The sequence below is a fragment of the Myotis lucifugus genome, unplaced genomic scaffold (genome assembly GCF_000147115.1).
Source record: "Myotis lucifugus unplaced genomic scaffold, Myoluc2.0 scaffold_1, whole genome shotgun sequence".
NCBI classification, from domain to species: domain Eukaryota; kingdom Metazoa; phylum Chordata; class Mammalia; order Chiroptera; family Vespertilionidae; genus Myotis; species Myotis lucifugus.
In genome coordinates this window covers 38,127,221-38,143,541 of record NW_005871049.1, presented here as the reverse complement: position 1 = coordinate 38,143,541, position 16,321 = coordinate 38,127,221, and the positions used below count along the sequence as shown (strand labels likewise).

At 39.6% G+C, this 16,321-nt stretch overlaps 1 protein-coding gene across 2 annotated transcripts in view; it reads left to right on the top strand.

The window, feature by feature from the left end:
- The first annotated feature begins 14,982 nt into the window (after positions 1 to 14,982).
- The window catches only part of EXTL3 (exostosin like glycosyltransferase 3), a 44,361-nt gene continuing 43,022 nt past the window's right edge, over positions 14,983 to 16,321 (top strand). For both annotated transcript variants that reach the window (XM_023755928.1, XM_023755929.1), the window contains exon 1: positions 14,983 to 15,074. The gene's annotated coding sequence lies outside the window, so the exon portion shown is untranslated. The remainder of the gene's footprint in view (positions 15,075 to 16,321) is intronic.

Here is a 16,321-nt window from a genome sequence, read left to right as displayed (position 1 = left end):
ACGCCCTCCCCACCCCCGCACGCCCCCTGCAGCCCCGGTTTGGTGGCCTCCCACCCACTTTCCATTCCCTTTCTGAGAGCTCGGCTTCAGCTGGGCAGCCTCGTCTGCGCTTTAAAGCCTCCGCCCCCCCCCCCATCGTTTGCCCCCCTCATTTGTCCAGCGGCTTGTGTCGAGCATCTGCGGTCGCTGAAGGGGCTTTCCCCACGGCCCCCTCCTGGGCTCCCTGTGCACACACTCCCACATCTGCTCTGCGCTGCATTCGGACCGGCGCCTGCAGCTGCTCTTCCGCAGGCTCCTTTTCGCCAGGCTCACCTCCTTTTCTGGTGAACAGCCACTTCCTGTGCTCGGGTCCAGGTGCTGCTGGGGCAGGAGCATCTGGGGCTCTGGGGCCCAGGCCCGGGCTCTGGGGCGCTGGGCCTGGCGCCGCTGGGGAGGGAGAGGGGCTGCGGAGTGCATGTCTGCGCTGCCGAAACCCTGGCCGAGCCCCCGACCCGCGCCGCCGGGGGGTAGTCCTGACCCGGACCCTCCGGAGACTGGCACGGCTGCCACTCTGCAGCCAGGGAGTTCACCTCTTCTCCACGATGAGCCAGTGTTTCAGTTCCTTTTTAGACATCTGCGGCGATCAAAGGACTTGGGTTTGGTGGATTTCTCCCCATCACCTGGACTTTGTCTTCTTTCCTTTTCAAAAATTCTAAGGGCTTCAGCAAGTCCTCTTGGTGGGACTCCTGAGGAGGAGGGACTCGGAACAGCACGTGCCCGTTTTTGCTCCCTTCGTGTGTGAGTTACTGAAGAGGCATCTGTAGCATTTCTTCTTACTTCGTCCTGTTCTTCCAATGTAGGCAGGTTCACGTTTGAAGGCTGGGGTCCCCGTGTGTTCTTTTGTTTTTACTAAAAAGTCTTGGTGTGTTCCAGTCATGTATGTAGATCGTCTACATTTCCTCCTGTTTTGCGCGGCAATTAGTCTTGATTAGCACTGCTGTTATCAGAGTGCTCTGGGATAAAAACCTGTGGGGCCTTGGTAGTCTTGAGTAGAAGCTAAGCATTCTCAGCAACTTACTTAGCAGGGGGACTTTTCAATTTTTCATGATGAAAGAAAAGCTATCTTCTTAAACTCTTACTTGCTGGGTTAAAAATACCTTATCCTGTGGGGAGCCAGAGGAACCCTCATAAGTATTCAGAAGTATGTAGGCAACTAGCTTAGATGCTTTCTGGAAAAGGAATCAGAATCGTGGACCTTCAGCATACTAGAAACATTAGTTATTTATTACCCAAAGATATGGTTGATGCTCTCAGGAGGCATACCTACAAACCAAAAGATTGACAAGCATCTATGTTCAATCCCCCCCCCCCCCCCCCCCACTCCTCATTTTCCGGAGGGGTGGGGATTGGCATTAGATGTTTGGTGTGTAGTTGGAATCTCCTTAATGATTAGGCCTCAGAAAAGACTAGAAGTAAACAGGCTAGAGAGAAATGAGTCAGGGGTAACCCTGAGAAATGGAGTCCTAAGAGAGTGGGGAGAATTCAAAAGGATGGTTTGGCCACCAGCAGAAGAATGGATGGGTACTAGATAAAGGACACCGCCTTTTCCCTCAGGACACTGGGCTAAGTAACAGAGCTGACCTTATTCACAGAATAAAATGTCATCCTTGTTATTAAATCTGTCGGCCGGGGGGGGGGAGGGCAGGGGAGGGGGCGGGGGTTCCTATCTGAGGTGAGACTGGTAAGTAGTCCCCTGGTGGAGGGTTGGAAATATTGCCTGAAGCAATAGTATAGTTAGGCATTAGAGAAAAAAATGAAGATCCCTCCAGATCTGTTGTTGGCACAGATTTGGGTGTCTTTGCATGTAGTTATTTTTCAGAGTGAGGTAAGGAATAGGAATCATTCGTAAAGTCCTAAAAGTGTGCACTAATTTCTCCTGGATATTAAGTTTAACTTGGAAAACTTCATATTAATTCAACAATTGTCTTAACATATTTATTTCCATTTTATTTTTGTTTTCTCTTAATATTTGGTAACTTTCTTTTGAAAACCTGTAATAATAGAATAACTTAGGGGAAAGAAAGGATTTTTCACATATTTGTAGGTTCCATGAAAGTGGTGGGGCTCAGGCAGAGTGAGTTTGAGAATTCAATAGGGACAGGGTTAGGCTCACCTATAAGCATGATCTTTTTCTACCTGAATCAGCCCACATTTCTTGTACAGTTAGAATTTTTCAGATCTCTTTGGTGATGTTACTAGGTGGAAAAGAAGCAGGATTAAAATTTTTGTAATCTCGAGTGTATAAGAGGTATATGGAGACTCCATTTAGTGACATAAGTACCGCCCCTACACGTAGGCCATAATGGTTAGTGTAGAATTCTCACATGCACCGATATGACCCATTAGAATCCCAGGGATGGAGCCATAGAAAGATGAATTATGTCTCAGCATTCAGCCACCTCTGTGGTTTATAACCTGAGAGTATTTTTACAGAAAAGTAGGTAAACTTTTTCTGTGAAGGGCCAAATAGTAACTGTTTAGGTTTGCAACTATTCAGCTCTGCTGTTGTAGAGTGAAAGCAGCATCGTATACGTAATAAGTATAGACAGTACATATATGCATGTAATCCTTAACAGAATGAGCAAGGCAGCTGGCTGTGTAGTATAGGCACCTCCTCAAATACATGTCATTACTTTTGTTTATTTCTCCATTTGACTGTGCCCAGTACCTTTTAGACTGGTCAGTGACATTAATGATTAACATCCTGGATATTTGCTTTAGTGACTTTTTCTTTGTTATCTTATCTTCTTATATTGTTGTCATTTTAACCCACTTCTCCAACTTCATTTTAAACTTTTTTTTCCAACAAATATTTGATACACTGAAGGAGGAATAAAAACATGGATTAAGTTGAAAATATGCCATTAGCCTGTGTATGATAAGAGAGATAAGACATAAATATGTGGTGATGGTAGATTACAATGTCTTAGGTTACTGTAGTTCTTTTCCATCATATAGTACTTTCATATAATTTTTTTTTCATGTAGATTTTGATCTTTAACTCTGAGAAATAGGCTAAATGTTACAAATTTTTTTCTTTTTTAATTCTTGCCCGAGGATATTTTCCCTCTGCTTTTAGATTGAGTGGGAGTGGGGAGGGAGGAAGAGGGGTGGGGAGAGAGAGAGAGAGAAACATGTGAGAGAGAAATATCATTGGTTGCTTCCTACACATGCAGCCCAGGTGCTTGCCCTTGACTGGGGAATGGAACCAGAGACCCTTTGGTGCTAGGGTTGCTGCTCTGACCACTGGGCAACACCATCCAGGGCCAAAATTCCTTTTTTTTTTTGAGGGGAAGGAAGGTAGGAAAGAAAACTGAATCTTGGGGAGACTTAATTATTTTACCAGGCTAGATGTAGTAAGTGACAGAATTCTTGAACTGACCAATAATATTTACTGGCCTGTCCCTATTTGAATACTTACAATGACGTGGACCTCCCTGGACAAACCCTTTCTAATTTGTAGACTAGTTTTTAGGAGGCTTTTCCTTATTGAGCTGCAGTTTGCCTCCACGATGGACACCTTTCAGGGCCATATAGACAAGTCTATTCATATTCTGTAGTAAAGTTCTTCAGATGTTGGAGATTAGCCATCATGTCTCTTCTTTTCCTAGGGCTTCTGTTCCTCAGGCTAAATATTTCCATTTCCTTCTGATGTTTCTTGTTTTACAGTTTCAAATCCCCTCACCAGCTTCTTAGTCCTCTGTCCTCCATTTACTTTGTTAATACAGTATTCAGCATACAGTGTCACCTAAAAGAGTACAGCATAGACAGCAACCTTAACTCCTTCATTTTTGACACTATACTTTGTTTAAAAAAAAACACACAGAAAAATAAGGTGGTAGTTTTTGTTCTTAACAGTCATGTATTCTTGACTCACTGAAATTATTGTCAACTCAAGCCATAACTCTGTGCGTGCATGTGTTGCTGTTAAACTAAGTCATTTCCATGTACGTAGTTTGTGGACCTAAGTGTTGAAGTTTGCCTTTCTCTATGAAATTTTATCTGTTTAGATATTCCAGATTCCAGAAATCTTTTTTGTTTCCTGGTTGTTTTTTTTTCCAGCCTTGACTCTTCCTAGCATGATTTCTTTTCTTTATTTCTGAAGTAGAGCTGTAAAATACAGTATGAAAACACTGTGGCTTAGAATGGAGAAAATAGTTGATGAGGACCCAAACCTTTATTAATGTATTCAATGGAAAATTAAGGGGTGGGAGCTTTCAAGGAAGGCATTGTGCTTGAAATCTTAGAGGTGAAACCAAAGGAATAGCCTTGGGAATAGCCTTGCTGCCTTGAGTTGGGATGTGGGTAATGTTTTCCCCCCAATACAACAGATTTGTATGTGCTTTCTGTGTGCAAGGCAGTTGTAAGTCAGTGGTGTCCTAGAGGATCTTTGAGGTTGTTTAGTCCAACCCTTTATGAGTTAAAAAAGGATAAGGAGTATGTGAGTCAAGAAGGACAAGGAATTGTGAAGTTAGGGAGTCTGATGAATCAGAAGGATAAAGGGATGGCAAAACTGAAGCCTCAAGTTGAAGTCACCCACAAAGGATGAAGTAGGATGCCAGAGCCATAAAGATGATTTATATATGGCTTAGCAAACTTTCACTTCATTTTTCTATCTCATTTCGGGTGGGTGGTTTAGGGCACTAATGATATCAGTTATAGAATGCCTCCATAGCATAAAATAAAAGTCACATTTTCTTGAGAAGCAGTTACCTTAGAGAAATTACAGTTTACTCCCTAGATACTTTGCACATCAAGTAGGACAATCCATCTGAAGACTTTAGTTTAAAAAAAAACAACTCTGCTTTTATCTCTTCCCTTACATATTAGTCCGTATTTTTCACTTAATATTATATTGTGAACATTTTCCCTTTTTATTTAAAATGATTGAAAATAAATCATTTTGACAGCATGATAGTCATATTAATGACATGCATTTGTCATACTTTATATTTAACCTTGCTTCTAATTCTTGGATGTTTATAATCCTTTTGGGTAATGTAAAGAATGTAGTGGTGATTACATCTTTATAATACAAATCTTTGTCCACATAGAATATATTCCTAGAAAGTGAAATTGCTGGGTTGAAGATAGCAACATTTTAAAGAGTTGTTACAAGTAGCAAATTATTTTTCAGTTTATCTTCCTACTAATCCTATATAATAAAAGGAATATATTCCTAGAAAGTGAAATTGCTGGGTTGAAGATAGCAACATTTTATTTATTTTTTTATTTTTATTTTTTTTTAAATATATTTTATTGATTTTTTACAGAGAGGAAGGGAGAGAGATAGAGAGTTAGAAACATCGATGAGAGAGAAACATCGATCAGCTGCCTCCTGCACATCCTACTGGGGATGTGCCCGCAACCCAGGTACATGCCCTTGACCGGAATCGAACCTGGGACCCTTCAGTCCGCAGGCCGACGCTCTATCCACTGAGCCAAACCGGTTTCGGCAAAGATAGCAACATTTTAAAGACTTGTTACAAGTAGCAAATTATTTTTCAGTTTATCTTCCTACTAATCCTATATAATAAAAGGGTAATATGCAAATTGACCCTAGCGGCAGAATGACTGGGAATGACCAATCGCTATGATGTGCACTGACCACTAGGGAGCAGACGCTCAAGGCAGGAGCTGCCCCCTGGTGGTCAGTGCGCTTTCACAGGGGGAAAGCCACTCAGCCAGAAGCCAGCTCATGGCTGGCCAGTGCAGCGGCCATGGTGGGAGCCTCTCCCGCCTCCGTGGCAGCCCTAAGGATGTCCAACTAATGGCTTAGGCCCACTTCCACAGGGGGAGCGGGCCTAAGCCATTAGTTGGACATCCCCTGAGGGCTCCTGGGCTGCCAGAGGGATGTCTGACTGCCAGTTTAGGCCTGATCCCCCGGGGAGCGGTCCTAAGCCGTCAGTTGGACATCCCCCGAGGGGTCTCGGACTGTGAGAGGGCACAGGACAGGCTGAGGGACACCCCTTTCCCCCCCAAGTGCACGAATTTTCATGCACCGGGCCTCTAGTACAGTATAAAAACACCTGTTACACTCCAGCTGCCAGCATAGTACACACATATACTGTGCCTTGTTACTAATAAGTGGTATACTTTGTAATGTTTTAGTGTGAATATCCTTGAAGCCAAATATTTTTCTCATTCGTGATTTTTAAGAGTAGTTTCTGGAAATGGAAGTGTAGGGTCAAAGGGTAGGCAGAGTTTCAGGGCTTTTATTACTTATTGCCAAATTGTTCTCCAGAAAGGTGTGCCAGTTTTCACTCCCAGCAGCAGAGTGTGGGAAATGTTACCCTTGCCCCTCGGTAGACCACATATTTAAATTTTACAATTCTTTATTGATTTACAAATAGAAAATGTCACTGTATCTTGTTTCCATTTCTTTGATTGCTAGGATAACTGAACATTTAAAAATGTTTATCATTTGGGCCCCTTTTTTGGTTTAATTTCCTGTTTATTTCCTTTAATGACTGTTGTATTGCCTTCACATCTTTTAAAGTAACGTCATGCTACAAATGCTTCCCTCAGTCTTTTCATTGAATCTAAACTTTTTTTTTTTTTAATATACAGAAGCCTTTGATACTTATGTAGTTAAATCTGTTGAACTTCTTTTAAAAAATGGATTCTGCTTTTGCTTGGATTGCTATAAAAGTGGCTGTACTTGGGATGAAATTACTTGTATGTTTTCCTTTTGTTCTTTTTATGTTGTCATTTATTACAGTTACCTCTTGAATCTATCTGGGACTTAGTTTTGGATTTGATTTGTTGTGCAGGAGTCTGACTTGTATTTTTTCCCCAAGAGCTCATTGTAACCTTATTTATTGAAAAATCTAGTGTGCTGTACTTTATTACCCCCCCCCCCCATTTTGGTAACTTTATTTTCACATAATTTAACACTTATGATGAAGTTATGATACAGCACAGCTGTAAGAACAACAAGACTGGAACCGCTCAATAGTGTTACAGCTCAATTATGAAGCATCACGGCTGCCAGGCAGCATTGGCCCAGGCCCCTCTCTGGCTAGACAGCTCTGCTTTGGTTTGCTCCATTTCACTCTGCCCTGCTCCGCCTGCTCTGCTCTGGTCCAGCAAGATGTGTTTGGTGTTTCATCTTCGGTGTTTCAACTTCAGCCAGGGAAAGGCAGTCTGCGTGCAAGGGGAAAACGTGCTCTCTGAGCCAGAGGGCAGCTGACTAATATAGATAGAAGACCCTGATTGATCTGTCCTCATGCTAATGAGGACTCAAAATCCTCACAGTTTGGTACAAAAGGCACTGTCCTGATTCGTCAGAATGGAGCTATTCTGATAGGTAGGTGAAGATGCTGACGGAAGATATAGCTGTGCAGCTTCAGGTGGATGGGAAGTCTCAGTCCTGTTGGTTCCAGGAACTCCTTAGTAAAGGCTGGTTGAGATGTTAGGAGCATAGTGCAGGCAGGCAGTTCAGTGTAGGTTTTCTCTCTGAAGTGCAGTTTGCTGGAGAGGCCCCTCTTTAGAAACAGCTGCTAGGCTCTGAGACCAATAAACTCACCAGGAGCCCTTCTTAGTAGGTATCTTCTTTCTCAGGGCCCACAATATATAATTTTTATACCCTGTTTCTCATCAACCTTTTACCAATGAATTTTAATATCCAACTAGACGCCTGGTGCATGAATTCATGCACAGATGGGGTCCCTCAGCCTGGCCAGCAATCGGGGCTGATCCTGGGGGAGGTAGGCTGTGGGAGCGCACTGACCACCAGGGGGCAGCTCCTGCATTGAGTGTCTTCCCCCTGGTGGTTAGTGCACATCCTAGCAACCAGTCGTTTGGTTGCTTAGGTTTTTTTATATATAGATGCTGAATCTTTCCTGCAACAGTTATTAATTTGATGGCCACTAAATGATAGCTTTAAAATATCTCCATCTGCCATTCCTATGTTTATTAGGTGGAATTCTCCAAATGAATACTTTTTTCCTTCTCTCTCTTTATATAAGCAATCATTTATTTCTGTATGAATACATGGTATCTCATTTATTGGGAGATAATTTGTTGGTAGTACTATTTATTTAGATAGCTAAAGTGTCCCAGATTTATCCAGTGGCAGCTGGATTCCTTTAAACTGGACCCAGTGTCCTTTTTATCATATACTTTTTTTTTTTTTTTTTTTTGAGTACATCTTTGCTTTCTGGCAAAAGAAGATTTTTCAGGCTCATTTTTACTTTATTTGTCCAGTCCTGAAATCAGCTGCTTATTCAAGGAATCTTATTAGATCAGGTATTCACACTGATACCTCCAGTTCAATGGAACACTATAGGTGTTATTCTAATCTCCCTTTGCTTCTAAATCTGTAAGACTTTAGCAGTGAGAAAACCATTTTTATCTTCTGTCCAGAATAAACTCTCCATATCAACAACAAGGCTTTCTATCTTTCATGTGTTCACTGGAGCATAGTGTGCTGTACTTTGAAGTGACTGCAGCAAGATAATATTTTTCTTTTTAAATAAAACATGTTTTTATTTTTATTTTTTTAGAGAGAGAAAGAGGGAGGGAGGGAGGAAGGGGGGGAGAGAGAGAGAGAAAGAGACATCGATGTGAGAGAGAAACATCTATCGGTTGCCTCCGTAGGCACCCTGACCGGGAACCGAATTCACAACCTGGGCATTTGCCCAGGAATCGAAGTATGAGACGATGCTCAACTAACTGAGCCACAATGGCCAGGCCAATATTTTTCTTAATTACAAAAATAATACCTGCTTATTGTAAAATGAATGAAGACAAAAATGAGTTCTTTAAGTAAACAAGTAGTAAATATGTGAGTAGCAGGGTACAGGTCAGTTAGACCTGGATTTGTATCTGGGCACCTCAGTTTGCTTGCTGTAGGGCCTCAAACAAGATTTACCTAGCTCAGTGATTCACTCTTCTTTATCTGTAAGTGAAAGAACAATATCTACCCCCAGATGGTTGATGTGAGGATTAAATGAGATAACATACGTAAAATGTGTTATCGCAACTACATTATAAATATAAATACAGTTATAAAAAGTGGAAAATCCCTCCTACTCCCCACATCTTCTAAAGATGTATAGAATAGTCTGTAGACGTCCTATATGAAAAAGGTATATTGCAGTTGTCTGTAATTACGTTGATTCAGATGTCATCAATCTCATTGGAGAATGTCATTAGTTCTTTGTTAAACCAATGGTTTTGTGTTAAAGTTCTGTGGTCTGCTTTAAAATCACCTGTGGGCTTTGTCAAACTACAGGCACCTGGGGGCTCCTCCCCCTGCGCGTCCCCCCCCCCCCCCCCCCTTTGAGAATTCTGACTCAGTTAATGTTGGGGTAGATCTAGGTTTATTTTGAAAAAATTTCTTAGGTGAGTTGTGAATCTGAATTGTGATTGAGGCTAAAAGGCTAACTGGAGAGACAGTAGGATTTTGAATTTGTGGGATGTTATCAAACTTATGGGAAGGGAAAACAGGTAAGAAGTGGCATAATTTTCAAACTGAGGACCTATTCTGGGAGGTGAGGCTTCTGGGTTCAGGTTCATTGTTGACTAAACAGGTTAATCAATAATCTTAGTTTACTTGTTAATACCTATATAGAACTGAGCAGTGGAAGGAATGCTTATAACTTATTGATGAGTTCCTTTTGTGTATTTTGTGATTCGTTTGCTATTGGCATTTGTGGAACATCTTTGTATTAGAAATCTGCTCTTGAGCCCAAAGAATACCTTTTTCCTTTCCTAAACGCCCTGTAATAAGGGTAGCTTAACTCTGTGGTCCTGTGATTGCATCATAATCTTTACTCTCAACTCAGTATGTCAGCAGTTTTTCTCACCTGATTTTAGTTCTTAATTGCTGACAATTTTCTACAGACATAATTTATTGTGCTTTGACTGATTGCATTTCATAGATGTGTGTTTTTACAATTTGAAGGCCAGACACTCCACTAGCAGAAAGATTCTGACTTGCTTTATTCCAGGGGTCTGGAACCATACCGGCAGTATCTCTGAAGTATGCCTGGTTTTATTTTACAACTAGGTTAAGTTTACCCAGTAAAGAAACTACTGTGGTTGTTGTATTATGAAAAACACATTGTTTTGCTCTCTTGTAACCTGTGAATTACATAAATACAAGTCATTCTTTATCTACAGTTAACTTTCCTGGAAAGTGCCTTTTGTTGTTTTGAACAATAGAAGTCAGAGTCTTAGGAATAGTGATAACACTAGGAAATTTGTTTTAGTGCTTCCTGATTTTTGAACTAGGTACTGTGAAGCAGGCTCTTTGTCATGCTGAGTAGGAAATCAGGAAATGGTTTTCTTTTGGATTTAAAAAACATAACCAAACATTTGAAATATTGCTTTCAACAACCTTACTAAAATGATTTCCTGTACCGAATTATCTTTACCTAATTTGAAGCACTTGTGGGAGTGGATGTAACAGCAACAATGTGCATACAGTTCTGTAGAACCTGCATCTGGGTGGTAATGGATTTGTGCCCGTTTGATGGGCCAATATTGATTTAAATGAAAAAAATAATACTACGTATGCACAGATACACAGGTAGGTCATCGGTACACAGGCAAATATATTTTGCTCTGAGTATATGTTTTCTTGTTTTGTTTAGTAGATGATGTAAGAAACATCCAAACCTATAGAGAATTTTTATGAGTTTGAGCCAGACTGATGACAATTGCTGGGAAGTAAAATCTCAACTGATTGAAAAAATGCTCTGGAAAATGGCAGATTTCCAGCTTATTTTATACATTAGAATCAAAGGAGGAGCCTTAAGGAAGTTTACATGAAATCCACTGGTGGTAGATTAAGGGGACAGGAGAAAGCAAAGCAGAGACATCTTTGGGATTGGATAAAAGGCTAAATCGAGAAACACATACTTCTGTTACTTTGGTGGGTACAGGTTAGTTAATTAACATTTATAGCACATAGAGAGATGGTGTGTGGAGAATGAGATAATGCTGAGGGGTTTGTTCTGTGGTCTTGTGCTCTGGTGCAGTGGTTGTGCCTTGAGGGGTCTGGAAATGAAGATTACGCTTACATTTTAAAGGCATGTTACTCTTGCATTTAAAGATATGTTTTGGAGGGATAAAAAAAACTGGTACATTTATACAATGGAATACTATGTAGCTATAAAAAAGAAGGATCTATTACCCTTTGAGATAGCATGGAGGGACCTGTAGATTATTATGCTAAGTGAAATAAGCCAGTCAGAGAAAGACAAACTATCACTTGATCTCACTTATATGTGGAATCTAATGAACAAAATAAACTGATGAATAAAATAGAACCAGTGGCATGGAAACATGGACCAGACTGACAAATCTCAGAGGGAAGTGGGAGAGGGAGGCGGGAAGAGATTAACTAAAGAACTTATATGCATTTATGCATTATCTATGGATATAAACAGTAGGATGGTGAAGGACTGGGGTGGAGTGGGAACAGGATGGAGGCTGATCAATGGGGCAAAAAGGGGACAACTATAATACTCTCAACAATAAAGATTAAAATAATAATAATAAAAAATAAAAGAAAAAAGTAAAGGCATATTGTCTTAGATGCAAAAAGACAATAGACAGGCTCACAAGGTAAAGATTGACCTCTGAGAAGGAACCTACAGGCCTATGATGTGACTACCTGCCATGACCCACTTAGTTAGGAATTGTTATGTTCAGACCATTCTTTATGGTAACTTTTGGTTTCCAAGTTTGTAAGGCCCACCAATCAGGCCTTCCCTGAGCTAGTCACGTTTAGTATGTGGTCACTTTTTCGTCCACATAAATGCTTTAATTATGAATATAGAGATGGCTTTAGGTTTTGGAGTAGTATTGCCATGTGCTTTTAATTCATCATTGTCCATGGTTTCAGTGGAGCAGTAGTAATGTGGATAATCTAAAAGTAATTTATGCATGATGTGCCTGTATACTGTGTTCCTTGAGTTAGTATCATAGGCATTTTTTTCATAATGACTAAGACATTGAACGTGAGAGCTTTAGAGTTAGCGTTGCTTTGATTTGAATTCAAGTTTTACTCAACGTGGATGACTTTGGACAAATTACCTAAGCTTGTGCTTTGGTTTCTTCATGTACAAAATGGGAATAATAGTAGTACCTACTTCATAGGATTATTGTAAAGATTAACTATGTTAAGGTACATAATAGGTTTAACCTGGCGCACATTAAAAATTCAGTAAATGTTAGCTATTATAATTATTTAAAATATTCAAGTCAGTTGGTTGCATTTGGGAACATCTGGAAAGTGTCTAGCTTCTCTTTTGCCCCATTTCCCTTTGTATCTTTCAGATGCAATGCATAACAGCAGTCCAGATGGAAGCAGCAATTCCCTTATTTCTTCCCCTCTGTTTTCCTTCTCTTGTCCATGGATTATTTTACCTTTGTTCAATTCAGTTTAGTTTAGTTTTGCTTTTGTATGAAAAAAGTTATACACCGTTGTTGAAAGGCATTCACACCTAAATAAACAGAGAGCTATCCCAAATCCATTATAGGAAATTTCAATATCAGAGTGTTTTAGTTTTAAGAGAAGAAAAGTCAGTAGGATGGTTGCTATATCAAAAAACTCTTCAAAGTAAGGTCCTGTAATAATTTGCCTTTGTGATAAGGAATGTTAGAAGAGACGGCTCTGCAAAGTAGAGGAGATGATAGAGGGCGTTGGTATGTTGAGAAGATGAAGGGAGAATAGTATATGCAGAATTTCTGAATGGCAACTCTATCTCACTTGACTTCTCAGCTCACCACTTGGACATTTGAATTATTTGCCATTTTACCTTTCCAGGATCAGGCTTATTTTAAGCGCTTGAGTGGTTAGCAGATTAATAATTCTACTTTCCATTTATGAGCAAACATTATTTTTGATTAGAGAAAGAGTGAAGAGTAGGGCATCAGCCATGATCTAAATTATAAATTTCTAACTGTGTACAGTATTTTGAAAATTTTTTCCCTTCTTTGCTGGGAGAAGACACTACTTTAACCTTATACTCCTAGGAGATGTACCTTTGCGGCCATGGGAATATTAAGGTGTGGATGTCTGTGTTGCTCACCATTGGAAAAGATATATCATGAGGGAGGTCAAGGCTAGAGAGGTAAATTTGAGAATTATCCATTTAGGGGGGCTAATTGAAGCTAATTGGCAAGCTCTAGTAAGTGAAGACAGAGAAAGAAGAGGGCAAAGGACAAACCCACGAAGGAACAACTGTATTTAATAAAGAGTGGTGGAACGAACCAGAGAAAGAGCTGTTGGGATGGAGAACCGAGAGAATGGGCCAGTAAAAAATATAAAATACATAACCCTGGCTGGATAGTGCAGTTGGTTAGAGCATCATCCTAATATATCAAGCTTTCGGGTTCCATCCCCGGTCAGGGCACATACAAGAATCAATAAATGAATGCATGAATAAATGGAACTGTAGTAGGCAGTTAGATAGACATAGCAGAGCAAGGATGATGTGCCAACAAAGCACAATGGGAGAATAAGTCAAGGAAATAGGTGAAACACCAGAAAGTTCAGTTTTATGGAAAATAAAGGGAAACACTGAGAGTTTGTAGAAAGAAGTGATCAGTGATATAATTCATTTATTTAACAGATATTTAAAGAATACTTATAGTGTGCCAGACACTGTGCTGGGTACTGGTGATACAGTGGTGATCCAAGCAGACAAGGTCCTGCCCTCAAGGATTAGGTTTTGGTAGGGAAGGTAAGTAATAAATAAATAAATGAAAAGATACTATAAAGAAAATCAATAGATCAATGCCAGAAAGTATCTTTTAGTACATATAGACCCAGGGCAAAGCCCTGAGAGTGAAAATCTACCTCTGTAAATGGAAGGCAGGGAAAGTCCAGAGAAAGAGGCTGGTCACTTCAGGAATTAATAGAATTTATTAAGGGAACTTACATATGAGACATGTCTTGGGCAGCTGCAAGATGCAGTGGATCCCCACACTGCTTGGCAGGTGCCAAAGAATTATATAGGGTACAGGGGGAATAGCACAGGTACTAGTACATAATGCTACAAGGCACAGGAATTACTTTACATGCTTGACCAGGTCAGGACAACAGCCTATTCCAGGAATCAGCACATATCAGCAGGCAAGGGAAGGGTGCTGATTAATGTCAGAATGAACATCGGTTACCATCAGACAATCTCTCTGGGGGTTTGTGGAAAGCAACCTCCATTCTGGACCAGGTCCAGCTTGCAGGACGCGGTGGTCTCGCCATGGAACACTCTTTCCATAGTGTCAGGGCATAAGAAAGGCTACTTTAATGGGAATGCCAAGAAAGTTAAGGTCTGAAGGATGAGAGTCAAGTAGAGGAAACCTGAAGGGGATACATTCTTTTGAATCAGTGTTGAAATATTGGTTTCCATTAGAACATTTGTTTTCATTTCCAGCTGTTTATATATAAATTGGTAGCACTAGCATTATTAGATTAAGTATAGTCAGTTTCCAAATGACTTTTAAACATTTTGTTTAGACCCTGTATTTTTGAGCTCTTAATATTCAAACATATATAAAAGAGAGTATAGTATATAATAAACCCTCATGCATCCTCATCATTTTAGTGTCAACAACAGTTCACAACTAATCTTATTTCATCTATATCTCCAAACACTTCTCACCATCCTCATCCTGTTTATTTTAAAGCCAATTCCAGATAAATTGTTTCCTCTATAAATGTCTTGGTATATACTTCTATATTTTAGTGTTTTGATTTATTCCCTCTTAGAACATATAAATAGATAACCATATATCTGGATTGTTTATTATTAGTGCCCCTTTTCACTTAAAAGAGTGTCCCTCTTTCTTTGGACCTTAAATTCTATGGTTACCTTATTTATATAAGGGAGGCCTCTTCATAGTGGACAGTAAATAAATTCTTTAATAGACCCTTCAGTATTGAATATTTTTCTAATAGCATGTCACTTTTTTACTTTCTATCAGGACAGCAAGCCCTGGAGTTCACTATATCAAGAAATTATATGCCAAAATATAATGCCATATGAGTCAGAGAAAAGAAGGATCCTAAACATATGGTAAGGAGGGAATGAATTAGTTGGACTGCCTGGATTATGCCTTCCTTTTTTCCTCTAATCCACTCTGTCTTTGTTATGATTTCTTCATAAATGCAGAAAATATTCTTTTGAAAACAAAAAGATTTTAACATTGGAATGAGAAGGATAATGCTTTAGAAATATTAACCTCCACTCCTTTGGGATATTTGGTCAGCTGTTAATTATCCAAGTTTAGATCGTCCAGATTTAGCTTTTCCATGATCTATATTTTTGTTGTTGTCTTTATCTCTTGCTCTACATCCTCAAGCCTTAATATTGTCATCAACTTTTATTTTTATTTAAAGGGAGAGAAGACTGTCAAACCCTTAATAGTTATACATCTTGAACAAAGCTAGAAGCTATAAAGAGTGATTATCTGTGAAGTACTATTTTATACTGTCTTGTAGTAGTACCCTTGCTATTTGTTTGTCTGATCTCTTAGCTAAAGGAAGTTCCATGAGATCAAGGAATTCTTTACGTTTTAAAATCTCCCATAGTTATACTTAGCATGCTTTAGACATGTTAAGAGTATGGGGTATAAACACTTTCTGGAGGGAATCAGTGAATTAAATCGGGAGTATTCATTGGCATAGCATATTATGAATTCAGTTCTAGATATGTTGAGTTTGAGGTGAAACTAAATGAAGAGCTTTGGTAGCCTGTGGTAGTAAAGTTTGGTAAGAGAACAGGATTGGGAATGTTGTTTCAAGATTTATTAGGCCAAAGTAACCTCACATCCTCTATCATTTATTTTCATAGCAACACAATGTATTGTTATCTCCATACACTTATCTCCATTTTGGGAGATTAGAAAGCTGAGGCATAAGGTCTGAGCAAATCTGTCTCCAAAGGATAAGAAATAATGCCTCTCATTTCTAAGTATAATGTTCTTTTTAAAAGCCAAGTTACTATTTATATTTTAAGAAGGAGCACATGATGTCTATTAACAGATGATAAAAGAGAAGCAAACTGGGAAATATATTTTGTATCAGGATTACTGCATCTACTGCTGGGCAAAGCTCAGAGGAGTTCTCTTCAACTCTTTTCATCTCTGAATATAACAAACTGAGTTTCTTAATAAATTTTTTTTTTTAAGTAGCTCTAGAGGGGACTTTCATGTTAAGAATGAACATAGCTACCCATGGTTGGATAAGAAGATGTTTCTCCTCAACTAAAGGCGATTTCTAAGTCTAGAATAACAAAATGTTGCAAGTATCTTGGCCCTCTGT